Source organism: Dioscorea cayenensis, chromosome 17 (assembly GCF_009730915.1).
Source record: "Dioscorea cayenensis subsp. rotundata cultivar TDr96_F1 chromosome 17, TDr96_F1_v2_PseudoChromosome.rev07_lg8_w22 25.fasta, whole genome shotgun sequence".
Taxonomy (NCBI): domain Eukaryota; kingdom Viridiplantae; phylum Streptophyta; class Magnoliopsida; order Dioscoreales; family Dioscoreaceae; genus Dioscorea; species Dioscorea cayenensis.
The window spans coordinates 13,086,395-13,106,565 of NC_052487.1; the positions used below are offsets into that span (position 1 = coordinate 13,086,395).

At 41.6% G+C, this 20,171-nt stretch overlaps 2 non-coding genes across 2 annotated transcripts; one reads left to right on the forward strand and one right to left on the reverse strand.

The window, feature by feature from the left end:
- Positions 1-443: 443 nt before the first annotated feature.
- LOC120281474 lies at positions 444-550 on the forward strand. The gene has a single exon (XR_005542613.1). It is a non-coding gene; the product is annotated as a small nucleolar RNA R71 (small nucleolar RNA).
- A 7,307-nt stretch (positions 551-7,857) lies between these two features.
- LOC120281467 lies at positions 7,858-7,964 on the reverse strand. Its single transcript, XR_005542607.1, has one exon. It is a non-coding gene; the product is annotated as a small nucleolar RNA R71 (small nucleolar RNA).
- Between the last annotated feature and the right edge of the window lie 12,207 nt (positions 7,965-20,171).

A 20,171-nucleotide genomic window follows, 5' to 3' on the forward strand; every position in this document is an offset into this window, starting at 1 on the left:
TTGGGTGGCTCCTCCACCCTTGATTGTAGGTATTGCTATATAGATTTCCTTGGCCACTTATTGCATTACCTACAAAATCAACCTATTCCACGGAAGTAGTACTACCAATCGAAATCAGGCAATCAGATGGAGCATGTCCTCCCCCACACCCAACGTAACTCATCATGGCCACCACTCTAGGAGAAGTTAAAGTATCTAACTTCTTTCTCAATGACTCAACCTGGCCCACCAATGATGTGACATCATCAATCTCATGATGTCCGGCTACCTTCATTATGTCTCGTTTTTTCCACTGATAATTGTTCATAGCCATTTCTTCAAAGAGATGTTGGACTTTTTTAGGGGTCTTGTTTCCTAAGGTACCTCCTACTGCTGCATCAAGTAACTGCTTTGTGCTTGGGTTCAAACCATTATAGAATATTTGGATGATCATCCACTCTATGAATCTATTCTGAGGACATTTCCACAGGAGATACTTGAACCTATCCCATGTCTCATAAAGAGACTCCAATTCCATTTACACAAAAGAAGATATCTTATTCGTAAGCTTCACATATTTTCTGGGAGGATAATATCAGGTAAGAAAAACTTCTACCATCTACTCCCATGTAGTGATCGATGCTCTAGGTAATGAATGTAGCTACTACTTTGCTCTTCCTTTCAAGGAAAATTGGAAGGCCCTCAACTTGATAGCATCATCTGTGACACCATTAATCTTGAGCATATCGTACACTTCCACAAAATTCTCAATATGATTGTTTGGATCCTCATCGGCCAAAAGATTAAACTCTACTGATATTTGGATGAAGCCTAGCTTGAGCTCAAAACTCTGAGCTGTAATTGGTGGCCGCACAATGCTAGACTGCGTGCCAAGAACTATAGGTCTGGTATAATCTGAGAGTGTCCTATACTTCTCATGTTGTTTTGCTATATTATCAGACCCTTCACCTTTTATCTTATCTTGATTTGACTATTCTTGCATAGGTTCTTTTTCCTTTCTATAATTTTCTTCCAATATCTGGATCACTTTCAACCAATTTGGAAGGGTTTCCTCACGTTATAACCTGGAGCTGCAACCAAAGAAAGAAAATCAAATCAAAATAATAGAAGAATAAGAATGTGAAATAGAATAAGTGATGAATAGTGAAACTAACAAAGTGCATAATGCTTCCAAAATGCCTATTCCCTTGCAATGGCACCAAAACCTTTGGCATATCCCTTGTGTGTGTGTACCGCAAGTGCACGGGTTGTCAAAGTAATAGAGTACCCTGGTGCATGGGTAGTCGTATCAAGAGGGAATAGTGCTCAGAAACACAAGTATTGCTATTTAACTATAATGAAGATAATTCAAGAGTGGTGCGAACAATATCAATGCAAGTAAAAATAATAAAAAAGAAGAAAGAGATGCAATAGAATAAGGACAGGCAATCGATAGAAAATGAGGCACTCGGATATTGCTCACCCTAGGACTATTTTTTCAAGTGCAAGACTAATCATTATACCTCTTTAATTGATGTTTAATGAGTCATGAAAATTCAAAAACACATGGTCCCAAACCTAAGGTTAACCGTGACTAACCCTACACTATGCCCTGGCGGAAAGGAATACTCTCAATGTCTCACACTGTGTAAGGTTACATGAAGCTCTAGGGACTCGAAGTGGTAAACCCTATTCCCTAAAATAGATCTAACACTTTGGTCCAGGCGAAAGACCCCTAGTCATGATTAAGCCACAACACTAAGGATTACTTCAACACTTTATTCTATTGCTAGCGCAACTAAGCCCCAGTGGAGTTTTTCTCTTAGCACTCCACTCTATTGTGACCACAAAGAACTCTTGGAATGTGGATGTAGGATAAATCACACCAGGAGGAAAAGGGGACATTTCACTACCTCTCAACTCACCCTCTCTACCTTCTCCAACCTAGCTTTATCTAATCCTAATGGCATGTCACCCATCCACAAGGATTACCAAGATGGATTCTCAATCCTAGTATCACTCTAAGGGAAAATCAATACAATAAGAATTCAAGGAATGAACTCAATCAAAACACCAATTAAAGAAGCATAATAATGGTCAATGAAACAAAATCATCCTAGGGTTTACAAGTCCAAGCACACACTAGGGGTTTAGCTCTCCATGGAGCAATACGCAATCAATAATGAAATCAATAGTGAAAACATGCAATACATAGATAAAACACCCTTATAGTCCGTACGATGGTCATGTTGAGCCACCTCATCTTCTCCAAAGGTTCCCTTGTCAAGCCTAGGGCACACCTCGCCAAATCTATGTCGATGAAAGCTCCCCAAATAACTCTCATCCAAAGGAACGCTATGTTGAAGACCGTAGAACAGCTCTAAAAACTTAGGCAAAGTGTCTATAAATCCTAGACGCGAGTGTCTCCAAAGATGGACAAAAGATGGGGAAAAGATCCTTCAATAAGATCTTTCCCCATCTTTTGTCCATCTTTGGAGGCGCTCGCGGCTAGGATTCGGAGAGACTTTCCCTAAGTTTTCAGAGTGGTTCTATGGCCTTCGAGATCACGTTCCTTTGGAGGAAAGTTATTAGGGGAGCTTTTGTCAGCACCGATTCAGCGAGGTGTGCCATAGGCTTGATAAGGGAACCTTTAAAGAAGACGAGGTGCTCCACAAGACCATCGATACAGACTACAAGGCGGTTTTATCTATGGATTACATGTTTTCAGTATTGATTTCATTGTTGATTGAGTATTGCTCCATGGAGAGCTAAACCCCTAGTGGGTGCTTGGACTTGTAAACCCTAGGATGATTTTGTTTCATTGACCTTTATTATGCTTTTTTAGTTGATGTTTTAATTGAGTTCCATCCTTGAATGCTTGTTGTATTGATTTTCCCTTAGAGTGACACTAGAGCTGAGAATCCATCTTTGTAGTCCTTGTGGATGAGTGACACTCCATTAGGATTAGACAAAGCAAGGTTGGAGAGGATCGAAAGGGCAAGTCGAGAGGTACTGAAACGTCTCATTTCCCTTTCAATGTGGTTTATCTTATCTCTACATTCCAAGAGTTCTTTGCGGTCATGATAGAGTGAAGTGCTGAGAGACAAACTCTATCGAGGCTTAGTTGTACAAGCAACAGAGTGAAGTGTTGAAGTAATCCTTAGTGCTAGGGCTTAATAGTGACTAGGGGTCTTTCGCCTGAACCAAAGGATTATATCTATTTTGGGGAATAGGGTTTACCACTTGGAGTCCCTAGAGCTTCATGCAGCCCCACACAATGTGAGGCGTCGAGAGTATCCATTTCCGCCGGGGCATAGTGTAGGGTTAGTCATAGTTGACCTTTGGTTTGGGACAGTGTGTCTTTGGATGTCTATGACTCATTAATCATCAGTTAGGAGGTATAATTAGTCTTGCACTTGAAATAATAGTCCTAGGGTGAGCAATATCCGGGTGCCCTAGCCCTTTATCAATTACCTCTCCTTATCCCTATTGTGCTTCTTTTCTTTTCTTTACTTCTATTTACATTGATATTGTTCACACAACTCCTTAATCATTTTCACTATAGTTAAATAGCAATTCTTGTGTTTCCGAGCACTATTCCCTATGGATACGACTACCCACTCACCGGTGAACATTATTATTTTGACAATCTGTGCACTTGTAGTACACACACGCAAGGGATGTGTTTGTATGTCACAGAGGACGATAGGCTTTACCCTGGAAAATTCCAGGTGGAGTATGGACTGAGCACGCCCCTGCTCGTGCCCTTCCCTCAGATATGTTGGGAACTTTTAATGAGAAAATCAAGGAGAGGAGCTCACTTAAAGCACGACCGTGTTTCACCCGATACTACCTACCCCAATTCTTGTGCCCATGCACGAGCGTGCTTTTCCCGTGCTGGGATGCGAATAGTCTCACCCTTTCCATTTCTCTTTTCAGCCCGTTCATCACCGGGCTTCTTCCATCACCATTGACTCTTAGCCTTCCCCCTCCTCCTCTTCTTCCTCTCATGCTTCCAATCTTTGAGTATCTCGAGTGCCATACCAATATTTGGTTGTGCCCACTCCTTCTTTTCCCAGCCCTTTTTCTCCATTCTGGTAAGCCACCGGTTGTGCCTTGGTATTAAATTTACGTTTTGTCTTGCCATTTTCTTGATTTTATATTGGTTTCTCTAATTTGTGCTCGAGTGTTCTTATTTTTTTTAATATCTCCTTACTCTTGAGCATGTATTGTGTTGGACCTCTGGGGATGATCCCCCCTCCCCCCCGGAAGCATGATCATATCCAATTCAGAGCATGATTGTTCTCTTACCTTCCCCCCTCCCCCCCGGAAGTATGATCATGTCCTGTTCACAGCATGATTGTGCTCTTACCTTGAGTACACCCTTCCTTTTATGTGGAGCATAATCAGCATACTCCTATCACGACCATGTCTCTCTTGATTTTCACCTTCCATGACTGATAAAGCTGTCTTCTTTTATAGATAATGTCTTATTTTTCAGCATGCTCCTTACATCGCAGGCTCGTAGTGAGTGTCATTCTCATCTCTCCATGCAAGTGTTCAGAACCTTGTGCACTATCAATTGGGAGATATTATACATGGCTGGGTTAAGGGACGAGGTCAAATAGTTATTAGATGTTGGAGCCTGGCGCAAGGTTCTCTCTATCAATGAGCCAGCCTATCATGAAATGACACTTGAGTTCCTTGCCACTTTTGAGAGGCGTCGAGACCACGACACTGGGGATGATACCTACACCATTCGGTTCTAACTCAAGTGGCAGGGTTATCATTTGAGTTATACTGAGCTTGCTCTCTTCATATGTGTTTACGAGTGAGACTATACACTGACTAATGAATATCACAACCTTCTATCCTTGACTCCGCTTCGGGAAACTCAATTTGCTCGTTGGAGTAGGTTGAGCAATTGCGGCCACCCATTCTGGCCGAGTGTTACTATAGCTTCTGTTCTTAAGTCACTCACTCTTGGATTCATCCATGCTTTGCTTAGTGGCACAATTACTGGTCAGAATCACTGTATAGGAAATATCACTATTACTGAGTTTAAATAACTGTTGAGCATGATTGATAAGACTCCGTACTACTTGGAATTCATCTCGCCAATTTATTTCGTCATCAAGTATGTACATCTTTGCCGGCCCATACATTACCCGACTCATTAGGGGTATGGGTCTTTTGAGAAATATGGAGCACTTGTCCATCGTCGGTGGATCAAGCCATATCTCTCTTAGTAGCTTATACAAGATGGGTCTTGTTACTCCGTGACCAGCCGTGACTGTTGAGAACCTCCATGTACATGTACCTAATAAGTGCTTGTGTGTTAAGAATGTGAAGTATTCTTTCCTTACGATGAGCATTACTTTTATCATGTTTGAGTGCTAAAACATGTGTATTTGTGTTCTTTTGGGCATTTAGGGTTATGAAGCTGAGTATTAAGAAAAGAAGCCAAAAGTAGATCATGAACTCACTATTTGGTAAAATCTTGGAAGGAACAAACTCAAAGACACAAGTGGGGCTCTAAGATACGTGAATGTATGCCAACCTACATGTATTCAAATCAGTACAATGAGTTGGACGGGTACAAAGGCAGTCACATTTGCATATCCCGACTTGTGCATTGAAGGCAAGATCTTCACCAATGAGGACTTTGATTGAATAAGAGTTGCGATCTACAATATAAACGTGTGTTCGTTTCTGTTGCCTTGATGAAAAGTGTGGAATTGTAAGTGTTTTGGTGGAGCACTATAGCAGGTGCTGTAGCAAATCACTGTAGAAGTTACTGTTCACAACCGGCCGAAAATCAGGTTTTCAGAGAATCCACACAGGCGTGTGAAATTCCCCATGCCCGTGTGGAAATTCCACAGGCCCATGTGAAGAATCTGCAGGGGTGTGTGGATGCCCGATTCCAGCCATATTTAATCCGCGATTCAGCCCGATTTTGAGGGGAATCTTTCATCCTTCTCTCCAACTTTTCTCCATCTTTTGAGAGGCCATCGGCTAGGGTTTTGAGGGGCTTTTGGCAAGTCTTTGTAGTAGTCCTATGGATTCGACACCGTGCTTCTCTTGGAAGAAGGTTATTAGGGGAGCTTTCGTCGGCACTGATCCTGCAAGTTGTGCCCTAGGCCGAACAAGGGGACCTTTGGAGAAGAAGAGGCTACTCCACAAGACCATTGACATAAATATCGAGGTGTTTTTCCAATGGATTACTTGTTTTTACTTTCAATTTTATTATTGATTGTATCTTGCTCCATGGAGAGCTAAACCCCCTAGTGGGTACTTGGATTGTGTAAACCCTAGGATGTTAATATTTCTTTGACCTTTTATTATGCTTTACTTAATTGATACTTTTAATTAAGTTTTAGTCTTGAATGCTTGTTGAAGGATTTCTCCCTTAGAGTTACACTAAGGTTGAGAGTTCATCTTGGTAACCTTTGTAGATGGGTGACACGCCATGAGGGTTAGACAAAGCTAGATTATAAAGGGTTGATAGGGTGAGTCGAGAAGTAGCGGAGCATCCCCTTTCCCCTCCAGTGTGATTTATCCTACCTCCAATTCCTAGAGTTCTTTGTGGTTACAATAGAGTGAAGAACTAAAGGATGAACTCCGCTGGGGCTTAGTTGCGCGAGCAATAGAGTGAAGCATTGAAGTGACTTTAGTATCTGGGGCTTAATTGTGACTAGGGGTCTTTCCCCTGGACCAAAGGGTTAGATCTACACATAAGAATAGGGTTTATCACTTGGAATCCCTTAAACTCCATGCAACTTTGCATAGTGTAAGGTGTTGAGACAGAGCAATTTCTCCACCGGGACAGTGTAGAGTTGGTCACGATGGACCTTAGGTTTGGGACCATGTAGTTTAGGATTTCCACCACTCATTAAGCATTAGTTAGGAAGCATAATAGTAGGTATTTCACTTGAAACATTAGTCTAAGGGGGGGGGGGGAGCATTGTCCGAGTACCCAACTTCTATCGATTGTCTTTTCACTCACTTACTTGGGTCTCTCGTTCTTGTTTCTTTTGTTTTTGATTACGTTAAACTTTATTAAAACAATTATTATTCATCTTTGATTAGTTAAGTAGAAATTTTAGTGTTTTTATTCCCTACTCCCTGTGGATACGATACCCTACTCACTTAGGATTTATTACTTCAATAAATCCATGCATTTGCGGGTGACACACAAGGGTCGTTGTTAAGTTTTTGGCGCCATTATCGGGGAGTAGGTGTTTAGAGATACTTTGCTCTTTGTTATATTAGCCATTCATCATTCATTCTACTTCACATCTTCTTATTCTATCATCATTCTGATTTATTTTTCTTATTTTAGTGCAGCTCCAGGTTATGACCTGAGGGAGGCCTTCGATATTAATTGAAGGTGATCCTAAACTTGAATGTATACTCAAAAGAAGGGGTAAAGAATCTGTGCAAGAACCGTCGAATCTAGCTGAAGTGGAAGTTGAAGGGTCTGATAACATGGCAGAATAGAATGAACAACAGAGAACACTTTTTCATTATGCCAGACAGTCGATATTGGGGACACAATCTAGAATTTTGTGGCCCCCAATTTCAGCTTCGAACTTTGAGCTAAAGCCAGCATTCATACAAATGATACACCAGGCAGCGCAGTTCAATGGTTTGGCCGATGAGGATCCAAACAACCATATTGAAAACTTCTTGGAAGTTTGTGACATACTGAAGATTAATGGTGTTACGGATGATGCTACAAGATTGAGGGCTTTCCCATTCTCTCTAAAAGGAAGAGCAAAGCCGTGGCTACATTCTTTACCACGAGCATCCATCACGACATGGAATGAAATGGTGGAAGATTTTCTTGCAAGGTACTTCCCTCCGGGGAAATCGGCGAAGCTTCATAATGAAATATCGTCATTTGTTCAGATGGAGCTTGAATCCTTGTTTGAGACATGGGAGCAATTCAAGGACCTCTTACGGAAGTGTCCACAATATAGTTTCCCCGTATGGATGATCATTCAACCTTTTTACAACGGGTTGAATCGAAGTATGAGACCACTTCTAAATGCCGCCATAGGAGGTACAATGGGGAACAAGACCCCTGAAGAAGCCCGGCAGTTGGTAGAAGAAATGGCCATGAACAGCTACCAATGGAATGCAAGGGAAAAAAAGAAAGTAGCAGGACTCCATGAAATTGATGCGGTTACATCCTTAGCAGCCCAAGTAGAGGCTTTGAGCAAGAAATTGGATACATTGACTTCACCGAGGGTGGCCGCGATCACAAATTGTGATAGTTGTGGGGTTCACATATGCCATCTGATTGTCCTATTTCAATTGCTACTTCATCCCTGACTGAACAAGTTGACTTTGTGGGCAATTCAGGAATGGTGTAATTTAATCCTTATAGAAACACCTACAACCAAGGGTAAAGGAACCACCCCAATTTCTCATGGAGTAACCAAGGGCAGCAAAAGGCTATAGCACCACAGGGTTTTCAACAACAACAAGCACCGGACATGGAGAATAAAGTTTTAGGCTTGGAAACCCGGATGACTGACTTAGAGAAAGCCTTAACTAGATTTGTGCAATCATCGGATACACAGTTCCAATCGGTCTAGGCTACACTTCGCAACCACACCGCTTCATTGCACAATTTAGAAAATCAAGTCGGGCAAATTACAAAGTCTCTATCGAAGAGACCACAAGGAAGCTTGCCGAGTAATACTGAGACTAATTCGAGAGAACATGTGAAAACGATTACTTTGAGAAGTGGTCGTGAGGTTGAGGGTAGGTTTCCAAGTAAGAAGACCGATGTTGAAGCACCCGAGGTCATGGAGGTTGAGGAGAGAGCTAACAAAAAGAAGGAGGTGGCACCCCAACCATACAAGCCAAGAATTCCGTATCCTCAAGATTGAAGAACAACAAAATTGATGAGAAATACAAGAAGTTCTTGAGTCTATTCAAGCAATTGCACATCAACATTCCTTTCATGGAGGTGTTGTCTCAAATACCTCGCTATGCCAAGTTCTTGAAAGATCTTTTGACCAACAAGAGGAAGTTGGAGGATAGTGCATCTCGGATTTTAGATGCATCTTGTTCGGTGGTGTTGAAAGAAGATATGCCGAACAAGAAGAAAGACCCCGGAAGCTTTGTGATTCCATGCAACATTGGCAATTTGGGTGAAAAGATGGTATTGGCAGATTCAGGGGCTAGTATCAATGTCATGCCATACTCGTTCTTTCAGAAGCTAAGCTTGGGAGAGCCTAGGCCCACTAGAATGACATTGCAATATCCGGACCGAACAGTGAGACATCCGAAGGACATCATTGAAGACATACTTGTCAAGGTGGACAAGTACATATTTCTTGTAGACTTCATAGTGTTGGATGTCGATGAGGATGCAGATGTTCCTTTGATACTTGGGAGGCCATTCTTGCGCACTTCCAAGGCACTTATTGACATGGACGGCGGGGAGTTGACACTGAGGGTTGGAGATGACAAGCTCATATACCGCCTCGCCGAAGCCATGTGATATTCTCTCAACTTTGATGATACTCTTTTTTTTCTTGACACACTGATGAACTAATCGATGAATATGTACAGGAAATGTTGAATCCAGAGCTGTACGTGGGGTTGCTAGACCAAGAAATGGATAACAAAGAGGTGATGATGCTTGGTCTAAAGGAAAAGGTACCATCTACTCAGGGGATCGTGAAGAAGATGCTCCGGAAGATGAAACGAGCGAGGAGACGCCACAAGAAATGCCCCAAGGCTGTTGGGGATGCGTATGAACATAACAAGGATGATGAACCCTTAAGTGGTAGCAAGCTCGACAACTCTCCCTTTACCTTCAAACGGTAATGTTCATCATGCTTCCAAGTCATTGGTAATAGGGGAACTTTCATCTATGAACCCCCGTGAGGTAAGACAAGATACGTCAAGCTAAGTGACGTTAAACAAGCGCTTCATCTGAGGCAACCCAAGTTTTTACTATTTTCCTAATTTTTAGTTAGTGTTTATGAGTAAGGCTTTAAGTATTGGTGTCTTGAGTTTTAGATGCTATTGCTGTGATTTTCTCGTGGATATTTTGGTGTTATCATATGCTTAAATGTTTATGGTGAAGTTGTTGGTCGTTTGATCGATTTTTTGTATTTTTCCCTGGTATAGTTTGTATGATAAGGTAGGCTCTGAGTGTATTACTATGTTCAGGAATTTTCTGCAGAGCCTGTAGAGTTTTCAGAGGCATCCAGAGAAAATGGACGGCTGTGTGGAATTGCGACACAACCGTGGGTCTCTACTACAAGCTCATCCCGAGAGGACACAGGGGTGTGGACTCACCTCTGTGAACGAACTTGTGATGGTCCACGCACGTGGGTAATTTCCACACGGGTGTGTGTCGTCCTGTAGAGACTTAGAGATTTTCCCGAGAAGACACAGGGGCGTGGACTCGCCCCTGTGGATGACCTTGTGACAAACACATAGGGTGTGGGTAATTTTCGCACGCCCGTGTGGATCTCTCCAGTAGAGCTCTCTTCCATCTTGAGAATACACAGGGGCGTGCGAGTGCCCCTGTGAGCTGGTCCTGTGAAGGCCCACGCTAGTGTGGATTTTCGCACAGGAGTGTGAAACACTTAGAGATTCTTCTCGGATGGACAGAGAAGCCACAGGGACGGGCATATACTCCTGTGGGATGGGCACACAGGCATGGGTAATTTTCACATGCCTGTGGGATTGCATTTAGAAGCATTGAGTGTTATCCCGAGAACACACAAGGGCGTGTGTCTGCCCCTGTGGTCTCTACTGTAGAGTCCCACAGGTGGGTAATTTCCACATGCCCGTGTGAATATACAGAAATGCAAGAGCCGCAAGTTTTCTTTAAAATCCATTTGTTCTTCTTCATTCTCACACTCCCCATCACTCAGGGAACACTCGTACTCAATCTCCCGACATTATACTGTTGATTTGGAGGGTTTTGCTTTAATTTTCCGGCCAAACTCAAAGTTTCTAACTTCATCTCGTTGGTAACCATTAATTCTTTCTTTTCTTCATCATATTTGATTTTAATCAATAAGAACGGTGAATGCTGCTTCGTTTCATCAATTAGATTGTTTATGCATGCTTAGGAAGAGTTTCAAAATGATTTGATGGTGTATTTCTATATTTCTAGCATGCGGCCGTGCAGTTTTCACGCCCCGTGAAACCACACGGGCGTGTGGAAATTCCACATGACCGTATGGAATTCTGCAAAAATAATTTGTGAATGTTTTTGATTGATTTTATGTTTGAATTTTGTAGATATGGCACCCCGGTTGAAGAAGCAAGCTAAGAAACATCCGCGTGAGTTATCTCCTGAGCCAGAGAATATTGGATTTGCTACTCCCAAGCACCAAGACCATTTTGAGCGGTTGTTGAGATTGAGATTCAGACAATCACGCTTTCAAGACACAAGCGTGTTGCGAGATATACAACAGGGAGATAGGTTGGCTGATGAGGTAGAGGATCTTGTCTCAGTGGGTGGTTGGAGGTGATTACTATTTATCAAAGAGCTAGCCATCCGTGCACTCACACTGGAGGATTTATCCTCGTTCGAGTTCGACAAGTCCTATGCTAGATTTGACAGTGTCGACACTATACAGTTTAGAGTACTTGGGCATTACCATGTTATGAGCATCACACCGTTCTCGATCCTGTTGGGCCTATATGATGAGACCTTCATGACCACTGAGGAGTATGAGCGATTTCTGACCGACTATCCCCGTATTTTGACTCCTCAGAGAGCGTATAGCATTCTATGCAGCCAGGGACAGTATGAGCCAGGGGTTTCCAAGGCCATAGGCCTTGCCCAACCTTTGTACCGCTATCTTCATGCCATTCTGAGCAGGTCGGTGAATGGTCGTGGCGACAGTACTGGAGTCCAGAGCCGACAGTAGCTGCTGTTTCTTCATTTGATGGTACAACATCACCCGATCTATTTAGGGCACATACTGGCCGAGTATTTGCGCCACCAGGGCCAGTATTTCAGAGTTGGTGTTATATTTTCAGGCGGTACATCACCAGACTCCTTATGGACATGGGTTTGCTAGACACCATACGTGGGGCTGAAAAGATTAGTGTGCCTTCACCATTAGGCCTGGATACATTGACATTGATGGGATTGGTGGACAGACACAGCCCTTGTGTATATGTATTAACTACACCAGTTCCAAAGATAGCAGAGGGTAGAGGTGATACAAGAGAGGATCCTCAACCTGCTCCTGAGCCGTAGCCACAGCATACAAAGACCGAGGTACTACCTACAGCACAAGAGCCACCCCCAGTGTGCATGTCTTCTCCCTCCTGAGCCTAAGATCATTTTGAGAATCTCGAGAGTGCTGTAGGTGTACTCTGGACTGAGATTGCTGAGGTTCGCGCGACATAGCCTGCACAACAGATAGAGGTGATGGCACGTCTTGATTCCTTACAGTAGCTATTTGAGCTAGACACGTCCTCACCTTTCATCATGAGACAGAGGACCCCTCCAGCCCCACCAGCATCACCGTCACCAAATCTGTTGGCACCATTCGAACTGGCACTGACAACAGTGGCAGAGCCGACCGCAAATGACACTAACACTTGATGCACCTTTCATTTCTTTCTTTCTGCATTTTATGTTGGACTTGTATACTCAAAAACGATTTTCTTCTGAGTATATCTTTTATTCTTGTCTCGAGTTGTATTTCATTGCTTTATCTTTATATACTCAAGTTTTTTTTTGTTTATTGACCTTCACTGAATCCACTTGTGTATGTGTGCAAATAGTCTTGTTAGTATGGGAATTGAGAACTAGTTATGGACACGGCCAATGTGGGTTGTGTGTGCTTCACAACCTCTTGGAACTTTACTCCCAAGAATTTAGCTCCATCAAATGCAACATTAGGAGTCAGGGGAGTATTGTTTCAATTGCTCACTCCCAGATGTTTACTTGATTGCTATACTTTATATTGTGCTTGCATGTGTACATTGAGGGCAATGTACATCTTAAGTGTGGGGGGGATTTTACTTTGCACATGTCTTTTACCCAAGTTTTGATTGACATATATGCTCACGTAGCCAATGGCGGTTCACCTTAGTTGCAATGTTTGTATTCTTGAGTTTAGGAGAAATTTTAACATTGAATGTTCTCATGCTCTAGTTTTTACTTGAATTTCTAGGAATTTTTTCCCGATTAATATTTGTGCACCACTCACTCATGAAACTCTTTTGGAAACTCAAGTGCGATGTTTAAGGGACTAATTAGTTTTGTTTCTTGTTCTATCTTTTCAAAAAAACAAAAAAAGGAAAAATAGATTGTTCAGTTGTGCATTGGGTTGGAAAGAGCTACCATCTTTGAAGTATGAAGCTACTCTCATAATTCAGATACTAGTTATGCCCTAATGAGAGAAAGAGCTATCTCATGGGATGAGTGAAAGCTACCACCCTGGTAGAAAGAGATACCACCTCGAAAGTGTGAAAGCCACCATAGCGGCTGCTTCGGAAAATGCTACCTTAGAGGATGTGTGAAGCTACTACCATCCTTTTGTTTTGTTATGCTTGTAGATAATGAAGTCCCTTGTACTTAGAACTTTGAGGAGTATACTTTGGATTTACTTGAGTGAGTTTACACACACTTACATGATGTCAGGTTTGTTGTCTTTTTTTATTCAAGTTTTTAGCTAGAGCATTGATTTTTCATATTTAGTGTTGAAAGTTCCGTTTCTTGTAGAATGCTCTCCTTGCATGCTTTGGTGAACCTAAGGCCAAGCACTTTCAATTTTTCCTTCTTCTATGCTTTAATGTTTTATTTTTGCTTGAGGACAAACAAAAGCTTAAGTGTGGGGGAGTTTTATAAGTGCTTGTGTGTTAAGAATGTGAAGTGTTCTTTCTTTATAATGAGCATTACTTTTATCAAGTTTAAGCCCTGATACATGTGTATTTGTGTTCTTTTGCGAATTTAGTGGTGTGAAGCTGAGTATTAAGAAAAGAAGTTAAAAGTAGATCGTGAACGCATTATTTGGTGGAATCTTGGAAGGAACAAATGCGAAGACACAAGTGGGGCTCTAAGATACGTGAATGTGTGCCAACCTCTATGTATTCAACTCATTACAATAAGTTTGAGAGGTACGAAGGCGGTCACATTTGCATATCCCTAATTGTGCATTGATAGCAAGATCTTCACCAATGAGGACTTCGATTGAAGAAGAGTTGCGATCTATGGCATAAACATGTGCTCGTTTATGTTGCCTTGATGAAAAGTGTGGAATTGGGAGTGTTTTTGGTGAAGCACTATAGCAGGTACTGTAGTAAATCATTGTAGCAATATACTGTAACAGTTATTGTTCACAGCTGACCGAAAACCAAGTTTCCAGAGAATCCACACGGGCATGTGGAAATTCCCCACACCCGTGTAGAAATTCCACAGGCACGTGTGTAGAATCCACAGGGGCGTGTGGATGCACGATTCTAGCCTTATTTAAGCCGCGATTCAGCTCGATTTTGAGAGAAATATTTCACCCTTCTCTCCAACTTTTCTCCATCTTTGAGAGGCTGTCAGCTAGGGTTTTGAGGGGCTTTTGGCAAGTCTTTGGAGTAGTCCTATGGATTCGACATAGCACTTCTCTTGGAAGAAAGTTATTGGGGGAGATTTCATTGGCACTGATCCAGCGAGCTGTGCCCTAGGCCAGACAAGGGGACCTTTAGAGAAGAAAAGACTACTCCACAAGACCAACAACACTAATACTGAGGGGGTTTTCCTATGGATTACTTGTTTTTACTTTCAATTTCATTATTGATTGTATCTTGCTCTATGGAGAGCTAACCTCCTAGTGGGTACTTGGATTGTGTAAATCCTAGGATGTTAATGTTTTTTGACCTTTTATTATGCCTTCCTTAATTGATGTTTTTAATTGAGTTTCAATCTAGAATGCTTGTTGAATGATTTCTCCTTTAGAGTGACACTAGAGTTGAGAGTTCATCTTGGTAATCTTTGTGGATGGGTGATATGCCATGATGGTTAGACATAGCTAGATTGGAAAGGGGTAAGAGGGTGAGTCATGAGGTAGTGAAGCATTTCCTTTTCCCTCCGGTGTGATTTATCTTTCCTCTAATTCCTAGAGTTCTTTGCGGTTACAATAGAGTGAAGAACTAAAGGATGAACTCCGCTAGGAATTAGTTTCGCGAACAACAAAGTAAACCGTTGAAGTGACTTTAGTATCTGGGGCATAATTGTGACTGAGGGTCTTTCGCATGGACCAAAGGATTAGATCTACACATAGGAATAGGGTTTATCACTTGGAATTCCTAAAACTCCAAGCAACTTTGCATAGTGTGAGGTGTTGAGACTGAGCGATTTCTCCGCCGGGACATAGTGTAGAGTTAGTGATGGTTGACCTTAGGTTTGGGACCGTGTAGTTTAGGATTCCTACGACTTATTAAGCATTAGTTAGGAAGCATAATAGTAGGTCTTGCACTTGAAACATTAGTCCTAGGGGGAGCATTGTCCGAGTACCCCACATCTATCCATTGCCTTTCCTCTCACCTACTTGGGCATCTCATTCTTGTTTCTTTTATTTTTGCTTAAATTACACTTTATCAAAACAATTATTATTCATCTTCGCTTGGTTAAGTAGCAATTTTAGTATTTTTATTCCCTACACCCTATGGATATGATACCTCACTCGCTTGGGATTTATTACTTTGACAAACTCATGTACTTGCTGGGCACACGCAAGGGGCGTTGTCAGACTCCATACAACTTGGAATTCATCTTTCCAATTCGTTCCATTATCAAGTTTGTACATCTTTTCCGGCACATACATTACTCGACTCATTTGGGGTATGGATCTTTTGAGAATATTAAACACTTGTCCATCACCGGTGGATCTAGCCCTATCTCTCTTAGTAGCTTATACAAGACAGGTCTTATTACTCCATGACCAGCCGTGACTATCATGAACCCCCATGTAGATGTACCCTTGTTCCCAGTAGAGCATCCTAGCTTTCTATGGCTCTGGAGGAGCCTACGGTGCATTGCAGACCATTGTGCATCCTCCTCTGCTCCACCTGCCGACGATTCTTAGCCCGAGAGCACCCCATTCTGACCACACAACTATAATTTTTATGTTTTAGTTTCAGTATCTTGTTATTATCTTTTCTTTTGTTGATTTTGTAGTTCTCAGCCCTGCTATACTGACATTTTGGTTTGTTTATTTTTACTTGTGTGTCTCCGTTCATCTCAGGGATTGAGTGGGTGCTTGGAGTTGGCAACACATTGAGAGCGGCAACATCACTCTCCATGTTTGAGAAATTGTGGTTTTGATGAATAACACACATGTTGAGAGCCACACCATCACTCTCCATGGTTAGAAAAATTTCATAAACCTCCTTTTTAAATTTTTGTTCTCTATTTTTGTGTTGCATGTCATACATCTTTACATTGAGGACAATGTAATATTCAAGTGTGGGGTAGCATTGCATGCTTGTCTTTGGTGGATGAGTGCTTTATTAATGATGATGTATGATTGTTCTGTTGGTAATTCTTAAATTTAGGGGACACGTGTGTGATAGTAACTGTTGGAGCCAAAATGTAGACTTCCTTTTACTTTAAACACCTAAAATTTCATCACTTGGCCCTAATTGTGCAGCCACATGTTTAGGATGTCAAATCCTTGCTGTGAACAAGGTTTTGTGTTAAAAAAAATGGGAAGTTAGATTCCTTAATACCAGTCCAGTTTTACATTTCTATTTGTGTAAAAAGATGGTAGAAAGAGCTATCATAATAGTAGAGTGAAAGCCGCTTTTGAGAAGTTGAATTTTGGGCATTACAAGTGTACATTTGATGACCTATCAAGAGAAAAAGGCTATTTCTAGGGTGTATGAAGCTACTACCCACCGTTTTTATTGAAATTAAGGTCAAGTTGTGTTAGGTTGACTCCTCAAAACTCTAGGGCACTCAATTTTGGGATGTACACACACATAAGTTCTTTGAAGTAAAAGTGTAGCATTTTATTGAGAATTCATGTTTTAACTCACTCCTGTCATACCCTCTATTCTTAAGAATTTGCTTTTTCTGTGAGATCAGAAATGAGGCACTCATCTTTTCTTTTATTGAGCGATTTAAGATTGCTTAAGGACAAGCAACGATTCAAGTGTGGGGGTATTTGATGAGTATATTTCATATCATATTTATTTACCCTCAATTCTTTATTTCAATCGTCCTTTAGCATAATTTTTTGTATATTTGGTGCTATTCTGGGTATATTTGTTCCTTGCATAGGATTTAGGGATTCGAAGAAATTTGGGGTGAATCGGGGATGAAACGAGTGAAGAATGAATACATTTACTAATTGCTTAAGCCGAACATGGGCAGAGCATGATCATGCTTTGTCCCACTAATTATTTCAACATGTGGGATAACCCAGCGGTAATTCAAGTAGGGGGTGCTCTCAGACCAAGCACGGTCAACCGTGCTCTTCCTCTTAATTATTTCCGTTTGAAGATAGTTTCTATCAGAATAGGGAAGCATGATCAAGATGCTCTTAGCACGGTCTTTGTACAACCGTGCTCTTCCTCCTGATTCTCCCGGGTGAGCACTTAGCCGATTCACTCAGAAATCTCAACAAGATAGCACGGTCCAAGAATGATCATGCTTTGACCGTGTCAAGGCTAAAATCAGTCTTGTAACTCCAGTTTATAGGGTTTCACTCTCAACTTTGTTCAGGGATTTTTCTTCTCTACCAGGAGGATTTTAATGAGGGCGAAGATCAAGCTTCACCACACCGTCTAAGGGGATCAATGATGAGTCAAAGGCACAAGGGAAGTGGAGCTAGCATACGGAGCTCAATTAGGAAGAGTATCTCGAGATAAAGGGAGTTATTTCTTCTTTCTTTAGATCTTTAATTGCTTCTTCCATGTTGTACCCATCCATGAGGGGCTAACTGTCCATGGTGCCCTGGGATGTTGAACTATAATGCTTTGCATGATTTGAATACTCTCTTATAATGTTCTACGGAGTTCTTTTGGTTTTCTTGTGTTTAAGCTTGTGTTTGCAGAACTTAATGTGTTTGATTTGCACAGTTGCTTAGGTAATTTTTGATGTGTAGATTGCCTTAGAATTAGTCGATTTGTGTGATTACAAAACTAATTGTGTATGTGACAACGCCCTTTTGCGTGTGAACCACAAGTGCATGGGTTTGTCTAAGTAATTGATAAGTGCTTGTGTATTAGTAATACGAAATATTCTTTTCTTACGATGAGCATTACTTTTCTCAGATTTTATCTCTAATACATGTGGATTTGTGTTCTTTTGTACATGTAGAGTTGTGGAGACAAATATAGAAGAAAGAAGCCAAAGTATATTGTGAGTGCACCTAGTTGATGAAATCTTGGAGTGAACAAATGTGAAGACACAAGTTGTGCTCAAAGACATGTGAGTGTGTGCCAACCTCCTTGCTCTTCAAGGAAATATGCAAATTGGAAAGGCACAAAGGCAGTCACACTCATGTGTTCTGACTTGTGTAAAGCTAGCAAGATTATCATCAAATGTGCTTGTATTTAAAGATGCAACACAATTTACAGCGCAGACATGTGCCTTTTTATGTCGCCTCGATGAAGAGTGTGGATTCGGGAATATTTTGGCGGAGTACTATAGCAGGACTATAGCAAATCACTGTAGCACTTTACTATAGCAACTACTGTTCACAGGCCGCAGAAAATCGATTTCATAGAGATTCACACAGGCGTGTGGAAATTCCACATGCCCATGTGGATGCCCGATTCTAGGCTTATTTAAGTCGTGATTTTAGCCCGATTTCATAAGCCTTTTTTCCTTCTTTTGGCTATCTTTTCTCCACCTTTGGAGCCGCCTGCGGTTAGGGTTTGGAGAGGCTTTAGCTAGGTTTTGGAAGGCATTTCGGCCTTCCACATTGCATTTCCTTTGGAAGAGAGTTATTGGGGGAGTTTTTGTCGGCACCGATCCGGTGAGGTGTGTCCTAGGCTTGACAAGGGGACCTTTGGAGAAGACGCGACCGCTCCACAGGACCATCGACACGAACACCAAGGGGGTTTTATTCATGGATTGCATATTTTTACTTTTGATTTTATTATGTATTGCATATTTTTACTTTTGAGGGTTAGAAAATGCTAGATTGGAGAAGGTCGAGAAGGTGAGTCAAGAGGTGGAGGAGCGTCCCCTTTCCCCTTCAGTGTGATTTGTACTACCTCCACATTCGAAGAGTTTTTAGCGGTCACAATAGAGTGAAGTGCTAATGGACGAACTCCGCTGGGGCTTAATTGGTCAAGCAACAAAGTGAAGCGTTGAAGTAACCCTTAGTATCTGGGGCTTAATTTTGACTAAGGGTCTTTCGCCTGGACCAAAGGTTTAGATCTATGTAAGGGAATAGGGTTTATCACTTGGAATCCCTAAAGCTAAAAGCAACCTAGCATAGTGTGAGGTGTCGAGACTAAGATATTTCTACGCCAGGGCATAGTGTATGGTTAGTCAGGTTGACCTTAAGTTTTGGGACTGTGTGTTTAAGGATTTCCATGACTCATTAAGCATTAGTTAGGGAACATAATGATTGGTCTTACACTTGAAACAATAGTCCTAGTGTGAGCAATGTTTGGGTGCCCCATTTATTATCAGTTGCCTCTCCTATCTTTCATTTGCGCCTCCTCCTTCTTTTCTTATTTCTATTTGCATTAATTCTTATTCAAGTCATTATCGATTCATCTTCATCCTAGTTAAATAGTAATCTTTGTGTTTCTAATCACTATTCCCTGTGGATTCGACTACCCACTCACTAGGGTATTATTACTTTGACAAACCCATGCACTTGCGGTACATACGCAAAAGGGTGTTTGTCAGTAATAATACCCGGGTGAGTGGGTAGTCATATCCACAGGGAATAGTGATTAGAAATAGTAAGATTGCTATTTAACTAGAATGAAGATGAAGTGATAGTGGTGTGAACAAAGTCAATGAAAATAGAAATAAAGAAAGAAGATGGAAGAGAGACGCTATAAAAACTGAGAGGAAAGGCAATCAATAGAAAGTGGGGCACCCGGACATTGCTCCCCCTAGGACTATTGCTTCATGTGCAAAACCAACTATTTGTCACCTAACTAATGCTTAATGAGTCATTGAAATCTTAAATACATGGTCCCAAACCAAGGGTCAACCGTGACTAGCCCTA